Source organism: Peromyscus californicus, unplaced genomic scaffold (genome assembly GCF_007827085.1).
Source record: "Peromyscus californicus insignis strain IS unplaced genomic scaffold, ASM782708v3 Scaffold_10__1_contigs__length_136768540, whole genome shotgun sequence".
NCBI lineage: Eukaryota > Metazoa > Chordata > Mammalia > Rodentia > Cricetidae > Peromyscus > Peromyscus californicus.
Genome location: NW_026294391.1, coordinates 130,422,550 through 130,438,680, shown reverse-complemented (window position 1 = coordinate 130,438,680; position 16,131 = coordinate 130,422,550). Strand labels below are relative to the sequence as shown.

Sequence of the window (16,131 nt, the reverse complement as noted above, 5' to 3'; positions counted from 1 at the left end):
AGGCATATGTGTTGGTTATGCCCCCGAGCTGCCCCTCGTGGCTGGTCACCGCCCGCGGCGGCCATGCCCGCGGAGGAGCGTGCCCGCGGAGGAGCGTGCTGATTGAAAGAACCATAGCCATGGTTACCTTTTTAGAGCTTTATTGGGGTGGGGGAGAGACAGAGAAAGACAGAGAGAGAGAGAGAGAGAGAGAGAGAGAGAGAGAGAGAGAGAAACAAGGGGGGGAGAGGGAGAGAGGGGGACCGACGGGGGGAAGGAGCGCAAAGGAGAGGGGACAGAGAGAGCCCACAGAGGGCTCAACCGCTTTTTAGGCTGGGAAGCCAGCGAAGGCTGATGACGTAATTAAAGGATGTAAATAAGGACCAAAACCTTACAATATGCATATTTCTAGGCCTGGATGTGTATCTTCTCTTGCAAGTAAGAATTGGGGGCCCTCCACCTAATTCTAGGTGGTACTCACTGTTCTAGACACCTCCATGAAAGAAAGAGGCAGAGTGTACAGAAAACTGTAGCTTGGGAAACATTCATGTCCACTCATAAGATGAATTCTTTGAAGAGAATTCGGATATTTTATTTCTTTGTGTGACAGGGTTCCTTGAATAAGCTTTGTGGTAGGCTCTATTCCTTCGACTCACTGCTGTATCCCTGTAAGCATTCTTTAGTAGGCTTCAAGGACTCACTGGGATAAGAAGTATGATGTTAATAACATGCATGAGAGTGAATAACCCACAGTATATTCAACATGGTGCCTGTGAGGACACTCACTCTGTAGTAAGAAGGGCAGGGTTAAACTCTGTGAACACATGAAATTGTGTCCCCAAATGTAATACAACATTCATTGTACCTGCCAAGAGTGCCAAGCATGCAACTGAATATTCTCAGAAGTGGTTGTGTCGAGATGTATAAGGCAGCCATGGGACTCTGCTCTCCTGCTGTCTGGAAACTGTAGATGAACATAGCCAGGCCTGGATCACCATGGTCTGTAGCAGCTCAGGCTGTCCTTGGCTTCAGAGGATGATGAAAGTGAATTGCATCACAACCAGACTTTGACTCTGTCTTTGTTCCCTAAAGGTGCATGTGGAGCCCCATGGAACACATGGAGACAGACTGGGGGCTGCGCTGCTCAGCAGTTCTGACCTTTACAGAGCTACCATGTGGTGGTATTGTGTTCCCTGTAATATTGTGCACCCTAATAAACTTATCTGGGGTCAGAGACAGAACAGCCACAATATTAAACATAGAGGATAGGCAGTGGTAGCACACACCTTTAATCCTAGCATTCCAGAGGCAGAAATCCCTCTGGATCTCTGTGAGTTCAAGGCCACATTGGAAACAGCCAGGCATGGTGACACATGTCTTTAATCCCAAGAAGTGAGCCTTTAATCCCAGGGAGTGGTGGCAGATAGCAGAAAGGTATATAAGGCGTGAGGACCAGAAACTAGAAGCGTTTGGCTGGTTAAGCTTTTAGGCTTCTAGCAGCAGTTCAGCTGAGATCCATTGGAATATGAGGACTCAGAGGCTTCCAGTCTGAATAAACAGGATCAGCTGAGGAACTGGCAAGGTGAGGAAGCTGTGGCTTTTTCTGTCTCTCTGATCTTCCAGCATTCACCCCAATAACTAGCCTCAGGCTTGATTTTTATTAATAAGACCTCTAAGATTCATGCTACACTACCAAGCTGGTTCACATGCGGTGTCAAGTAGTTTGTGAGATGAACAGCTCATGCAAAAGGTCACACACATCTTTGCTTGCTTCTGGTGTTCCACATCAACTTCTCAATTGTCCTTCTTCTCACTCCCCTCACATTCTGTACAGATCTCCCCACTTTCCTCTCTCCTCCTTTCTGAGCCTGGACTTTTCCCTCACGCCATTCATTGGTTCAGCCTGCTCAGCTCCTGGTGAGCAGAAGGTAGCTCTTTGGAGCAGGCAAGCCCAGGGCTGCTGCCAGCAGTGCACTAAAGCAGGGATTCTAAACGTATCCACCAGGGGACACCAACATGCTGGTGTTCAACTATTAACACTGGAAGGCAACAGATTTCCTTACTTTGTAAAACATAAGCTCAAAACCAAATATTTAAAACTCAAATGCCCAATCAGATATTTTGAAGTATGTCACTGTGACTAAGTGAGCAGGCTTGCTCTGTCACCATGGCACTCTATTTTGTCTGAATGAAGGGGTTTTCTGGTCACCTCCCTTTGCTCTCTAACACTGACCCGGGAAGGGTTCTGATTTTCCAAACTGACCTATCTTCATGAAGCTTCTCACGGAAGGGCAGGACTGAAGAAGTTGTTGTGGAACGCTGTCCTCTGGGCATAGCATGGCTAGTAGTAGCACCTTTACCACTGCAGCTGTGTTTGTTTGCCTGAACCACACTCTCCAAAGACTGGGATTATCAGCACTCATTCACAGGAGGGGGGAATGGGGTCATCTGATCCTCACCTCAGACTGCAACCACTCACTCACTCCCTCTTGTCACCCTTTCCAGCTGTGGTCTCAGGAGGTACTAGAGCATGTTAAGAGGTGGAAGGTTAATGAAGAGGAGACTCCATCTTTGAAGCTTCAGGGAAGTTGCCATCCATGTTGGGGTGGGAGTTTTTAAGGGTGCAGCTGTTTGGGGGTCACCTATACATCTGTGGGGAGATCTAGTAAAGGCACTGCAATGTAATGAAGTCCCAACATATCCACCACCAGGTGTCCCAGAGTTTAAACTTCCAGGATGCCTTTGCCCAGATACATGCAGATTGCTAGGCCTGGATGTGTCTCTCCTCTTGCAAGTAAGAATTGGGGGTCCGCCACCTAATTCTAGGTGGTGTTCACTGCTCTAGACACCTCCATGAAAGAAGAGAGCAGAGTGTACAGAAAACTGTAGCTTGGGAAAGATTCTTGTCCACTCATAAGGCTTGTAGCTAGAGCTGAAGAGATGGCACAGCAGTTGAATGCCTCCTGCTCTTCCAGAGGACCTGGGTTCAGGTCTCAGGACCCACATCAGACAGCTCACAACTACCTGCACATTCAGCTTCAGGGAATCTCCCACTCTTTACTGGCCTCCAAGGATATCAGCACACCTGTGACACACACATAAGTAAAAATCAAACTTAAAAGAAGAGAAAGTTTGTACCTGCAAGGTTTCCTCTCCTCCTCGAGTGGAGGCTGTGTCCTGGCCCTGACATGCTCATGATGGGCCTGCTCAGTGTTCCCCCAGAAATGGGAACTGTCTTGAGCTTCAGAATGCCACCTGCGGGTCTGCTGACTGACCTGTGAATGGGTAAGAATGAGCTGAGCTGGCCATAGTGGCCTTCCTTGTGGAGCCTTCGCTCAGGGCTGTCTCCCAAGACCACTGGCCTCTGAGCACACATTGGGATGGCATCACTTAGGAGGGTTCAGCATGTGCTGGTTAAAAAGGCTGATTTCTGCCTTCCTTTTTGCAACATCCAGCATGTAGATGAAGCCCAAATCCCTTCATTTGGCTTTAATATCTGTACGGTTCAGTTGCCAGGTTGTTGCTGAGGACCTGTGAAGTTTGCTTGGTTGCATTCAAGGCTGAAGATGTATTTATCTGTGGTGAAATTCACCTCTGCTTCTGTTCCCTAAGAACAAGCAGTGTGGACACTATGCCAGAGGCAGCCTGACACAGCCTATCTGGTGCTACATCAACTCCTCCTGGAGGTGTATGCAGGAAACATCTCTACACCTCCCTGTAGCTCAGGTGGGTTCACTAAGTGACTGTGTGTGTGTGGGGGGGGGGGGGGACTCCCTGGTACTGCTCTATACCGAAAGCCTCCGTTTTTGGTTTTTGTGCCTGAGTGCTGTAATCCTTTGCTGGTTGGAACCCTGTTTTCGGCAACCACTTCCAGCCAGCCAGACACCTTTCTGTTCACTGAGGCCTTTCTACAAAAAAACAAAAACAAACAAACAAAAAAAACCACTTTTCAACCTGACTTTGAGTTCACATGGAAAGCACCAAGAGGTGGGAAGGGCTTAGATTCCTTTAGAAGCAAGTAGGGTCCTTCTGCTCTTTGGTTGGAGGGGAGTGCACTAGTTGTAGGGAGAAATGCTGGATGTAAGTTCAGTTTGGGAGCCTGACTCTGCCATGTTGATGCTCTATCTGTTAAGTATGGGTGGGGTGGACACATGTGAGGACCTCACGTGCAGCCAGAGATCTTGTGTGGGCTTGGTGTCCAGTGAAAGGGCTAAGTGGATACTGTTCACTCTGTGAATAAGATCAGAAAGTGGTGTGTGTGTGTGTCGGGGGGGGGGGGCCCTTAACACTAGCCTCTGGTGGTTCTAACTTCCTAGTCTCTAGCTCTTACACTTCCTTGGCCATCCTGGGCTGCCTACACCTTACTCCAGGACTCTGGAGCAGGAGCTAGCAAACTTGTGAACTTCCTGCCAAGGACTTCCAGCTTTCATCCCTCCTGCTTTAAAGACAGACCCTTTAGGATCTCAGAAAACCAGGATCTTTCTCACATATTTGCTCCTAGCTCTAGCAACCTACACTGACGAATGAACGTGTTTCTGCAGCCAGGAGCTATGAACAGCAGCTATCTATTAAATGTTTGTTGTGTGCCTACATTTGTGTTGAGCCCAGGATATGGCTTTGTATGGTATCAGGCAGCCCAACAAGACTGGCCAGGTCATTCAGGCTCAGAGTGGCACTGAGAGCTTGGATAATGTACTTTATGGACCTGTCCATGCACCCCACTCATGAATTCCAATATTAACTCCTGTGGTCCCACTGCTGGGCTCCCTTACTTTCCTGTACCCTAGGCTTCTCAACTCACAACCTGTGGGGCGTTTACCCACCAACCCCACAGCTCCCCAGAGTTTTCTTGAGTGTGAGTAGCAGGAAATACTAGATAGAAGGATTTATTGTGGAGAATCTTGCAGAGATAAACAGTTAGAAAATAAAGGATAGTCTCGAGATGGCCTGGAACCTTTTCCAATGGGCCCCAACTGTCTCTGCCCCAGGGTATTTATGGAGATGCCAAGGGGTGGAGCAAAAGACCTCCTCCCCCAGCACAGCCAAGTGCAGACCATCTCAGACACCTGCACTCAGGCCCGTGGTCTAATCATCCTCTATGCGGACCTGCTGGGTGAAGCCACAAGGAACCTGAGAACGGGCTCCCACAGGTCCCCCTTTCTTAATATATAAAAAATAACTATTAATGGCTTACAGCAATCTCCATAGCTGTTACACCTCCCAGTATGGGAGTAGAGGATGATAAAGATGGCATTTCTCTTTTGAATTAGGTCCAAGGTGACTACAGCAGTCTTTAGCTGCATCAGTCATTTCTAAACCAAAAACTTAATGTAATTGCAAACTTAAAGAATCCCTTAGCTTCATCATTACCATTAACAGGTTAACATAAATATTGCTATACATGGTCACAATTCTCCCAGTCTTACAATTCAAAACAAACTCTTTACAGAACCATTTGAATTAACATATATGGTGCTATATATAGTTAACAATTTTCTCAGTCTTACAACTTTAACTCTTAATCATTTGAATTTTCTTGCTAACAGAACATAGTGCTGTGGGATGGTCTGTATGTCAAATTGCTCTGATTGGTCAATAAATAAAACACTGATTGGCCAGTGGCCAGGCAGGAAGTATAGGCAGGACTAAAAGAGAGGAGAATTGAGAGAATTCTGGGAAGTGAAAAGGGAGGAGGGAGACACGGCCAGCCGCCTCCATGACAAGCAGCATGTGAAGATGCCGGTAAGCCACGAGCTATGTGGCATGGTATAGATTTATAGAAATGGATTAATTTAAGATATAAGAACAGTTAGCAAGAAGCCTGCTATGGCCACACAGTTAGTAAGCAATATAAGTCTCTGTGTTTACTTGGTTGGGTCTGAGCGGCTGTGGGACTGGCGGGTGACAGAGATTTGTCCTGACTGTGGGCCAGGCAGGAACACTCTAGCTACAACATAGGAAAAACTTCTGATGTATTCACATCAAACGTAAATATTTCCTTAACTCCACAAAACCAGGGTGCATTAATATCAATAGGTTAAACATAATTTCTGCAAACATACATTCAACCTTAATTTACTCATAATTCCTTTTCTTTATAATCTTTTAAACAAAAATCTCAAACCTAGTTAGAGGAACCCAAACTTACACAATTTCTATAAACCCATCCCCAAATTCAAATTATAAATTCTGGTACTAGCCTTCCAAATATGAAGAAATCCATAACAAATCTTTTTATAGTTTTATCTCATTTTAAGTTCAAAAAGTTCAAACAAGAAATAAATTCTGGTATCAGGCTTTCACTTCCAAATATGAAGAGACATTTTACAACCAAAACTTTTTGCATTAACAATTTTAGTTCAAACAAGCGTCTCTGTAACTTTTGTTCTCACAGACAGAGACCTTTTTAGGTACAGTAGTATTCTAAACCACACCGTTTTTGATGTTAGCTCAGGTTTTTCTGTGTTGTGTTGATTTTCCATGGATCTCAGCAGCAGATGCCTTGTTGTGCTGGTTCTGGTGTCCACCATTCTTAGCTTCTTAGCAGCTTCTGGAGCTTTTGAAACCATTCAGACTGCCTACTTTGCAGTCTACTAGGACACTATCTTCTGTGTCTCAGATTCTTTTACCATATACATTAAGCATAGATTCACACTCAATATTTACACTTTCACAAACTCACATATAACATATTAACATCTACTTATTTATATACAGTTAAGGAAACTGTAGAACTACTTTATCAAATATATTTCTTATTACTTCTTATATATTTCTTATATTCATTCCATCTTATTTCTTATTTAAACTTACATTTACAACTAGCATCTTTACTTCTTACAAGCTTATTACTATATGTCTTAAGACTACTTTAGATACTTCTTGCAAGCTTATATTCTTAAAGGAACTCTATGGATCTATTTTACAAACTTATATAGGGCTACTATTAGCATATATTTAAATTAGCAAACACCTAAAGATTTCTTATCACAGAGATCTAACAAGACAGAATTTCTACAAACTCACATATCTTATTTTCATCTTTTTCTACTTCTTACTCTTAATTATCATCACTATCTCTATTAGAAAGATTCTCTTAACTAGACAGGAAGTACATACATCATTTCTAAAGTTTAGAGTTTATAGTCAGCTTTGCTATACAACACTGGGATTTAGTGAGTGTTGTTGTTATAGAGTTGTGATACTTGTTGCTAGGGGACTGTAACATTCTTAGGATGAAGCCACACCCCAAAGTTGCCAGTTCTCTCAGCCATTCTGGAACCGGCAGAGATGCACTGTCAGCGGTAAATGGTTTTTAACTAGAGGCTGTCCCTTCACCCAAATTCATAATAGCTCCCCTAAGTGCTTCAATTCAGACAAATATATTTCTATTACAGCAGTACTTTTGGTTCGTTCTACCTAAAAACTTCACTTCATGCTGAGGATGAAATTACCGTATTTAGCTGCTGTAAAGCTCTTCACCAAAACTGCACAGCTATTAGGTGATATAAAGTATTTTTCTAAAGGAGCTAGTAAAGCCACAAGTGGCACAGCTCCGAACTCTATTTCCTCACTGTTTGCATTAACCAATGACAAAATCTCAGAAACACTAATTGAGCCACTTTCATTCTGGTTCCTTTATAGGAACGTCATAGGAGCTGACTTTTCTTAGTTCCACACTCCTTACCAAATGCTACGGTAACCACCGAGCTTCATTCTCCTCTTGTGAAAAAACACAAACATGTCCTCGACCCCATATTAAAACAGGATCGGGACCCTTCCATAATCCCGAGCAGGGATCTTTCCATTTCACTTGAGCAAAAGTCGCTTGGGTGCCACTGTGCCAAAATCTATCTGTGGCAGACTGCACACAGACATCCATATTCAAAAAGTTCAGAACAAAAAGAGCATGATTTAATGCATTATGTGGCGATTGAGGGTAAAGTTCTTCCTTTATTTTTATTTTTTGAAGTTGTATTTTAAGACTGCTATGAGCCCTTTCCACAATACCTTGTCCCTGAGGATAATAAGGAATACCTGTTTTATGTACGATTTCCCATTGGGTACAAAACTGTTGAAATGCCTTACTACTATATCCAGAACCATTATCAGTTTTATGCCCATATACGAAACACACTTCAAGCAGTGCATAATTACATGTTTTGTAGCTTCCCCAGGTTGTGCACTAGCCATTAAAAATCCTGAATAAGTGTCAATGGTCACATGTACATATTTTAATTTGTCAAATTCTACAATATGAGTAACATCCATTTGCCATAGATGATTGGGAAGAAGACCTCGAGGGTTTACCCCTAAGTGAGGGACAGGAAAATATTTTGGACATACCCCACATCATTTAACTATTTGATGAGCTGCTTTGGTAAGATTGAATTGCTTTCTTAAACTTTTGCTATTTTGATGAAGAGCATGCGACTGTTGAGCCATTTCCACTTGAGATAATGCTCAGCCATTGAATTACCCTCAGCTAAAGGACCAGGAAGATTGGAGTGAGCTCTAATATGGCCCACAAAGCATGACAGCTTTCTTTTGCGAAATAGCGTCTTAAATTTGTTGAAACATTTTGACTTGATTGTTAAGTTCCAATATTTTCACCAAAACTGTTACTATTCAAAGGAGTCAAGAACATAGATGTTCTTTCATGACACGTATCCTTCATTAGCTTACTCTGAGAAAAAGCACTTTCAGGATTTAATATTTTCATTTCATTAGCTTTAACTCTTGATGTTATTAGCAGCAGTGATATTTAACATTGATTTCTTATAAGGAACTTTCAGGTGAAGCAACTCTTTTGTAAGACAGCTTTTCTGAAGTTTGTTTTCAGTCTATAAAGCATTCATTTCTTTTTTGAATGCCTGTTTCTTATCCCCTTCTAAGACAACATTCAGTGTATAAAGTGCTTTCTCATACTTTCTTAAGGATTTTAAAGTGGCTTGTTTGCTCTTAAAGGTAGCTTTTTGTCATCCAACTACCATAAAAAAATTTGCACAGCTATTAGGGTAAATAAGGCATTTTACCAACAGAGCCCCAAACTGCGAGGCACCTAGTTCCGTATCCTTTCAATTTTTCATTGGAACTGACACTTAAACTCTTAGACGATTTTCCTCCTCATTTTTTTAAAAGCTGTATTTTTAGTTTACCATGAATGTATTTTCAAGCTGACAAAATTGTTTCAGGGCAATGTAGCCATCTTTATCGGAAAAACTACCTTTCCCAGAATGCATTTCCCTTATATCAGTCCCTTATTGCAAACTAGCTTTTGGACTTCATTTCCCATAGGTCTTTTCGGGTCTGAGAGTCAACTTCTAAGTTCTTTTTTATCAGACTTGCTTACAAATTCTTGCCTGGGAGGTTTGAACCAAGTTTTTTGCTTTTTCAATGGGAGACTTGAACAGGCATTTTACATTTTCAACTATGGGACATTGGGAGGTTTCTGGTCTCTCCTCAGCTGACTTTAACAGGTGTCTCTCCTTCATTTGACACTGGCCCCTGAATCAGAACCACACCTGCCTCCTTAGCCGGCATTGAGGCTGGCATTTCTGATAGCAACTTTCCTTGGGGCTTGTGTCTGTTTTAGCCAGTCAGTGAAAAACAAGATCATTTACAACAGCTTTTCCTTAGCTCTTTCAGAGAGATTTTCTCCCACTGATCTATCTCATTTTGCTTGCCCCGCCCCCCTCCCCTCCCCCAGATGTAGAGCTTCAGGTCTGCAGCTCTGTACCTCTGCTAGCTGCCTTTGGAGGTAGGGGCTTTTTTTCTCCCCCCAAATCTGCCTTAAATTCTAGCAGCTTTTTCAGGACATATATTTTCTGGGGAGGATTATGTCCCTTCTCTGTTTCTTCAGAGTCTTTCTCCTGGACAGTTCCCAGTTTGGTCTCAATTTATCCCCTCTACCCCAGAAACATTTCCCAACACCACAGTGACAGCTTTTTTGCTTCTGAAGGTTGGGGCTTTAGTCCATTTTTGTTTTCGGGGTCTGTGTGGTTTGCGTACAGACTGAAAATCTAACAAGGGAGGATTTTGCCATTTCTAAACTCCCATTAGGACAGGTGCTTTGCCTCATCAGGCCTTCACCTGGCCCAGTCCCCCAGTGGATTGTGTTTGCTTGTCTGGGTGCTCAAGGACAGAGCTTATACAAGAGGCAATCACCCTTCAGGGTTACACTCCCTCGTCTCAGGGAGTCAGTTAAAACAAAGCTTTTCTCAAAGAGATGCTTCCTCTGACAGAAAAGAAAGCATTACTCCTGGATAGTTCTGTTTTGCCCTGGCTGGGCTCTTTCCACAGACAGCATTGTGACTCAGCAGCACAACTGCTTCAGACACAGTTCAGCTTTACTGTTTTCCCAGAAAGGTCCTTACTCTGATAGGAAAGCTTTTTCTCAGATTTCTTTTTGCAGCTGCGGACCTATCAACCTGGGACTTGTAGGAAAGTGGACAACTGTGCCATTCCCACCGGCTTTAGCTTTGTTTGTTCATTAGCCATCTTCCCCTGGGTCCTGCACCTTCCTGCCTCAGCTCTGTGCTCCAGGAAGTTTATAACTGCAGGAACCCTAGTATCCCCGAAATGCACTCCAACTCAGAGACGCTGGCCAGTGGCCTCTGGGTTTTTGGTCAGAAGCGAGGATACAATGCTTCAGGGGATCTTTGCATTAGGACGATTAGGAGCACCTTTTCATTCTGATACGCTCACTCAGAAACAAAACCCTTGATGCCTCAGCACGGCTGTAATTGATAAGCTTGGCTTTTTTTCTTTTCTCAGGTAAAGTTTCCTGACCTTTTGGGCTCTCTGTAGCTCTTTACCCACACTTTCCCAAGCGTTTCCCTCAGGGTACTCTGACCCACTGTCTTTTACTAGCTTGAAGAGACAGAGCTTAGAAGAGGTTTTTAGGAACTTGTCCCTGCCTCCTGCATTGCAGGGAGGATTTTCAAGGCTTGTAACAGAACTTAGAGAGGTTTTGCCATTTTAAGAGGTTTGTTGTTTTCCCTTAGAACTAATCACAGGTGGTCCCCATGCTAATATCTTCAGGTGATTCTTATTTTTGTCCTTTTGAGAGAGAGTTCTGAAAGGCTTTAGTTTTTAAGTTTAAGATAGCTTTTGAGAAAGATTAAGGCTTTTTAGAGAGTTTTTTTTCCCAAAATTTTCCAAGAAAAGCTTTTAGTTTAAGAGAAAGGTTTTTTTTTTTTTCCAAGAGAGATAGACCAACTTTTCCCAAAATGTTTAAACTTTAAACTTTTTGGCTTTTTACACTCCCATTTTTGCTTCAGGGAGAAACACTTCCTCCTGCTGCTTGGACTTAGCATTTCAGCTGTCCCCAGGACAAAAGCTTCCATACGAAACTTTTTCTTCCCCATAAGCTCAGAGAAGAGCTTTTTTACTACCCATAAAGCCCAAAGAAAGATTTTCCCCCCAGTTTGCATTCATAGCCCCCAAAGTTAGAAAACTGAAGAGTTTTTCTGTCTAGTTGCCTTACTTAATTTTTTCTACACGATCTTACACTTCTAAGTTTTTCCTACACTCTATTACTACCCTATACCTTATACTTATTTTTCACAGATAGAAATTGAGAAAGGGATAGAAGATAGAAAATTTTTTTTTTTTTTTTGGTTTTTCGAGATAGGGTTTCTCTGTGTAGCTTTGCACCTTTCCTGGAACTCACTTGGTAGCCCAGGCTGGCCTCGAACTCACAGAGATCCGCCTGGCTCTGCCTCCCGAGTGCTGGGATTAAAGGCGTGAGCAACCACCACCCAGCTAGAAGATAGAAAATTTTGACAGAAGAGAATTTTGCGCTGCAGCATCGGACATCCTTCCAGTCTGCTTTGCTTTTCTCTCGAGATTAAAAACCCTGCCCCTCAATAATATATATATAATTTCTTTTTTTTTCCATAACACCAGCATGCCTTTCCACTGGCAGAGCTGACTTGGCACTTTCGCCAAAAAACTGTAATAAAACTATTATTTTCCTTTTTCTATAGTCTCTATTTGTCTTTAGTGAAGGGTTCACAACACGCCCCCACGGTCGGGCTTGTTTGCATAAGCCCGGCGGACACTTCTGCCTAGCCAGGTCCAGGTCAGGATAGCCTTTTCCGGGTGAAGGCGTGTCTCGTGACCAGGATCAGTGACATTCCATGGCTACGTAGGCGCGCAGCGTGGCCATGTGATCTATGCGCTTGCATAAAGTAGTGACGTCGATCTGTGCACACCCAGCCTTTAAAATCCGGCACCATGTTCCCGGTTCTTCCTTCTTCTCCACACACGTGTTTCCCATAGGTCTGTGCACTCTCTGTCCCTATATCTCTAATAAAACTCTTATTAGCAGATTCTGTCGTGTTTTGTGACATTTCCTTGCAGGGTAAGGACACAGTGCCACCAATTAACATTTAGTCCTTGTTCGTTTGTCTTTAGTCCCTTTTTTTCTTTTGGTTCACCCCTTTTTTTCTTTAGTTCCTCCCCCCTTTTTTTTCTTTAGTCCCTGTTCAGGCATCATTTTGTGGGGTGTTTACCCACCAACCCCACAGCTCCCCAGAGTTTTCTTGAGTGTGAACAGCAGGAAATATTAGATAGAAGGATTTATTGCGGAGAATCTTGCGGAGATAAACAGTTAGAAAATAAAGGATAGCCTCGAGAGGGCCTGGAACCTTTTCCAACGGCCCCCCGACTGTCTCTGCCCCAGGGTATTTATGGACACGCCAAGGGGTGGAGCAAAAGACCTCCTCCCCCAGCACAGCCAAGTGCAGACCATCTCAGACACCTGCACTCAAGCCTGTGGTCCTAATCATCCTCTATGAGGACCTGCTGGGTAAAGCCACGAGGAACCCGAAAAACGGGCTCCCACAACAACTTCTTAGCTTCCTGCCAGATGGAATAAAATGAATCCTCTGCTAAAGCCCCAGGAGCCCACTGACAACCCTCCTCAAGTTTGTGGTTCAATGCTGCCCTGTTCTACTGGAGAGATAAAGAGACAGGGCTGTCCTTCACCCAGTCTGCTAGACTGATCAATAGAAACTGCCTCACTTAACACCCTTTCCAAACACAGCTTACAAGAACCCTCAAATATCCACAATGTCATGAACTCTGCTCTGATAACTGCTCACAGAAGGTCATTTAGGTTTGATATCTTCAGAGGAGAGCTGTGTCAACTCCGATCAGATCCTAGTCCTGTTTTGAGACCATCACACCAGGTCACCCCCTACCCATCTGTATGGTGTCAAGAAGGCTTAGCAGACAGCTGGTACTTGATCAAGTGGTAATAGGCACAATCCTCCAAGATGTTGTAGCAGGCTACATGGGAGAGGGCAATAATGAGGCATCACTAACCTTCCCAGGCCGAAGGCAACGATGAAGTCCTGCTCAGAACCCAAATTCCAATCTTGACCAGAAATCACATGAAGTTTCCCTGGAGATTCAGGGATTCGTGGAAATGGGATGGATGAAGGTGTAGCTGCAAAATTCACTCATGTAGTAATACCCTCCTCTTTCCTCTGATATGGTGGTGCCACAGGCGTCCAGCTACAACACAGTTTAAATAGACTGAGACAAACAATATGAACATGTGCAGAAGTCAACAGAAAATCACATACCATCCAAAAAACAGCAGAATCTACACTGAAGATACATATTAGCATTATCTGTCAAATGAACCATCATAAAAATGCTTCACTAAGCAATAAAAAACTCACTTTTAAAGAAAGTAAAACTTGGGGCAGGAGAGATGGCGCAGTAGTTAACAGTACTCAGTGTTCTTCCACAGGACTCAGGTTTGATTACCAGCACCCACTAAGAGCTCAAAACAGACTGTATCTCAGTTCCAAGAAATCTGACGTCCTCTTCTTGCCTCTGTGGGCACTGCATGCATGTGTTGAATATACATATATGCAGGCAAAACAGTCATACAGATAAAATAAAAATAAATAAATCTTTTTGTAGAAAGAAAAACTAAAAGTGCAAAGTCTTAGTAATTAATAGAATGTACAAAGAACCCAACTGAAATTTTAAACTTAAAAATCGCATAGATGAAGTGTAATGACCTCATTAGCAAGGGTGTCAGTAGCAGAAATGGATGAGCAGAGTAAAGAACCAGAGAAAAATATACTGTAAAAACCAGAAGCACTTTGAACAAACTTTGGCAGTATCTAAAAAATCAAATGTATACCTAATAAACCTAGAAATTCCACACTGAAGGATTCACCCTACAAAAACAGATTGTATGCTCACACACACCATAAAACACGGCAGAGCTTCAGAGACATATAAGACTATAGAGGGAAATCTAATGTCTCTCTCACAGGGTCTCCTTGGTCCTCTCTCAGTCTCTCTAGAAGCCATCTCGGGTTGGGTCTCCTGAACACACTACAAGGAGCAAGAACAGAGAAAAGAACAAACTTTGTCTAATGACACATTTCAGAAGTTTAGCAAGCCTGAAACAGATTACAGAACCTGAGCAAGCCTGAAACAGATTAAACCCAAATAAATCTACAGCAAAACTACACCAAATCTCTGAGAAGAAAGGAAAACAATCTTTGAAGCAGTAAAAGAGGAATGATCCTATATCTATATGCGTAAAACAATGGGGGGGGGCTTCTCATCAGAAAACATGGAGCCCAGAAGGAAGGTGGGGGAGAGAAGAACCTGAGGGTAGTGAGAAGAAATGTCTCACAAGTTGTCCACCCAGAAGGCAAAGCACCCCCATCTCTACTCCTCCATAAGAGTGACAGAACTTCTGCCATAGGTACTCACCCTGCTCTGATAGCCGACCCCCATCTTTGATGCACAGTCAAGTTGGAGGACTTGGCCAGCAGAGGGCACTATGGGGAAATGTCCTGCTCAAGACCATGGAAAAACACTAGCTAGTTAATCCAACAAGAGGGCCTTTCTCCTATAGCTTTCTGCAAACATCATTTGCACACATTCAAAGTCACCCTTCCTTATTATCTTGTATCCAGCACCACCGCTTCTCCTGTTTAGAGGCAGTGGGTGAGGGAACTATCTGATTAAATCCAGCCTTGCCCTGGACACAGTGGCAGCTCAGGCCATGCAGTAGATGCCTGGGCAAACCCGTACCATGCCTTCTGACTTTGCATCATCAGCAGCAGCTATTCTGGCATGTTCTGGATGCAGCAGGAGGTGAATCGAGTAGAAGTATCTTGGCTACACACCCTCATGGGGCTGTAGCTTATTGTCTCCGTGGCTCTCCTGTCATGCTCAGGGTGCATCAGAGCTACACAAAGTTCTGTCAGAGGCTGACTAGCCAAATGAGCTCAGCATCAAAATCTCATCAGGAAAACAAGTGACTGTTCACCTGTACCCAACGATCACTGTGAAACCCAAGGACAGACTTCAGTCTGGGCCACACTTCTGCAGGAATTGAAGCCCATCCTATTTTCTGGCCCCCTCTGCCACCACCTTGCTTCGCACATGCGTCTGTTCCATCCTTGGTCCTCTCTCAGTCTCTCTAGAAGCCATCTCGGGTTGGGCCTTGTGTTTGGGTGGGAGCTCCATCTCAACGTCTGGCACCCTGGCATCCCTATACCCAAAGAGTCTGGAATGTTCTGGTGGAAGATCCACCTCAACTCCCCCCCCATCTCTTTCCCTAAACCTGCCCCTTGAAAGCCAGCCAAACATGGCTCCTCCCCCAGAGAGACTCAAGACCACTCATACAGGGTATATAAGCTGCATCCCAGAAACCAGATATGTGGTTCTTCAGGTCTCTTGTCCCAGTCTGCTCTCTGTGGGCCCAGGGAATCACCCGGGAATGCTTTACCCATTAAACCAGGCCTTTTCCTAATTTCGTCTGATTTGGATTACTGCATCTGCGGAGAGTCCTATCAGGGTGCAACAAAACTTATCACCTTGCTGAAGCCCCACCTAACAAAATCCTCTGGACCTCACGGGCCAGCTGGAGTGACTTCTCTTCTGTGAGGCCTTGGGAGCTCTCTGCCCATGGTTCAGGTTCTTCACATTTCTAACTCCTGCTTCCTCTGCTCAAATTTGCATTATTGAAAGATCAGGAGGACAACACACCCAGCAGCTCTGTGAACAATGTAGGGGTGAGGTTGCACCTGCAGGCAGTGCCTGACAGGGCAGTGCCTACTGATCTCACTCTGTGGTATGTCTTGATGCTGAAATACATGCTCTCTT

General features: G+C 43.9%; 1 long non-coding RNA gene across 1 annotated transcript; it reads right to left on the bottom strand.

Annotated features, from left to right (window-relative positions):
* Positions 1–228: 228 nt before the first annotated feature.
* Positions 229–14,157, bottom strand: LOC128111984 (uncharacterized). Its single transcript, XR_008218810.1, has 3 exons — positions 13,312–14,157; positions 3,118–3,254; positions 229–1,005 (listed from the first exon to the last, which is right to left on the bottom strand). It is a non-coding gene; the product is annotated as an uncharacterized LOC128111984 (long non-coding RNA).
* Positions 14,158–16,131: the final 1,974 nt, after the last annotated feature.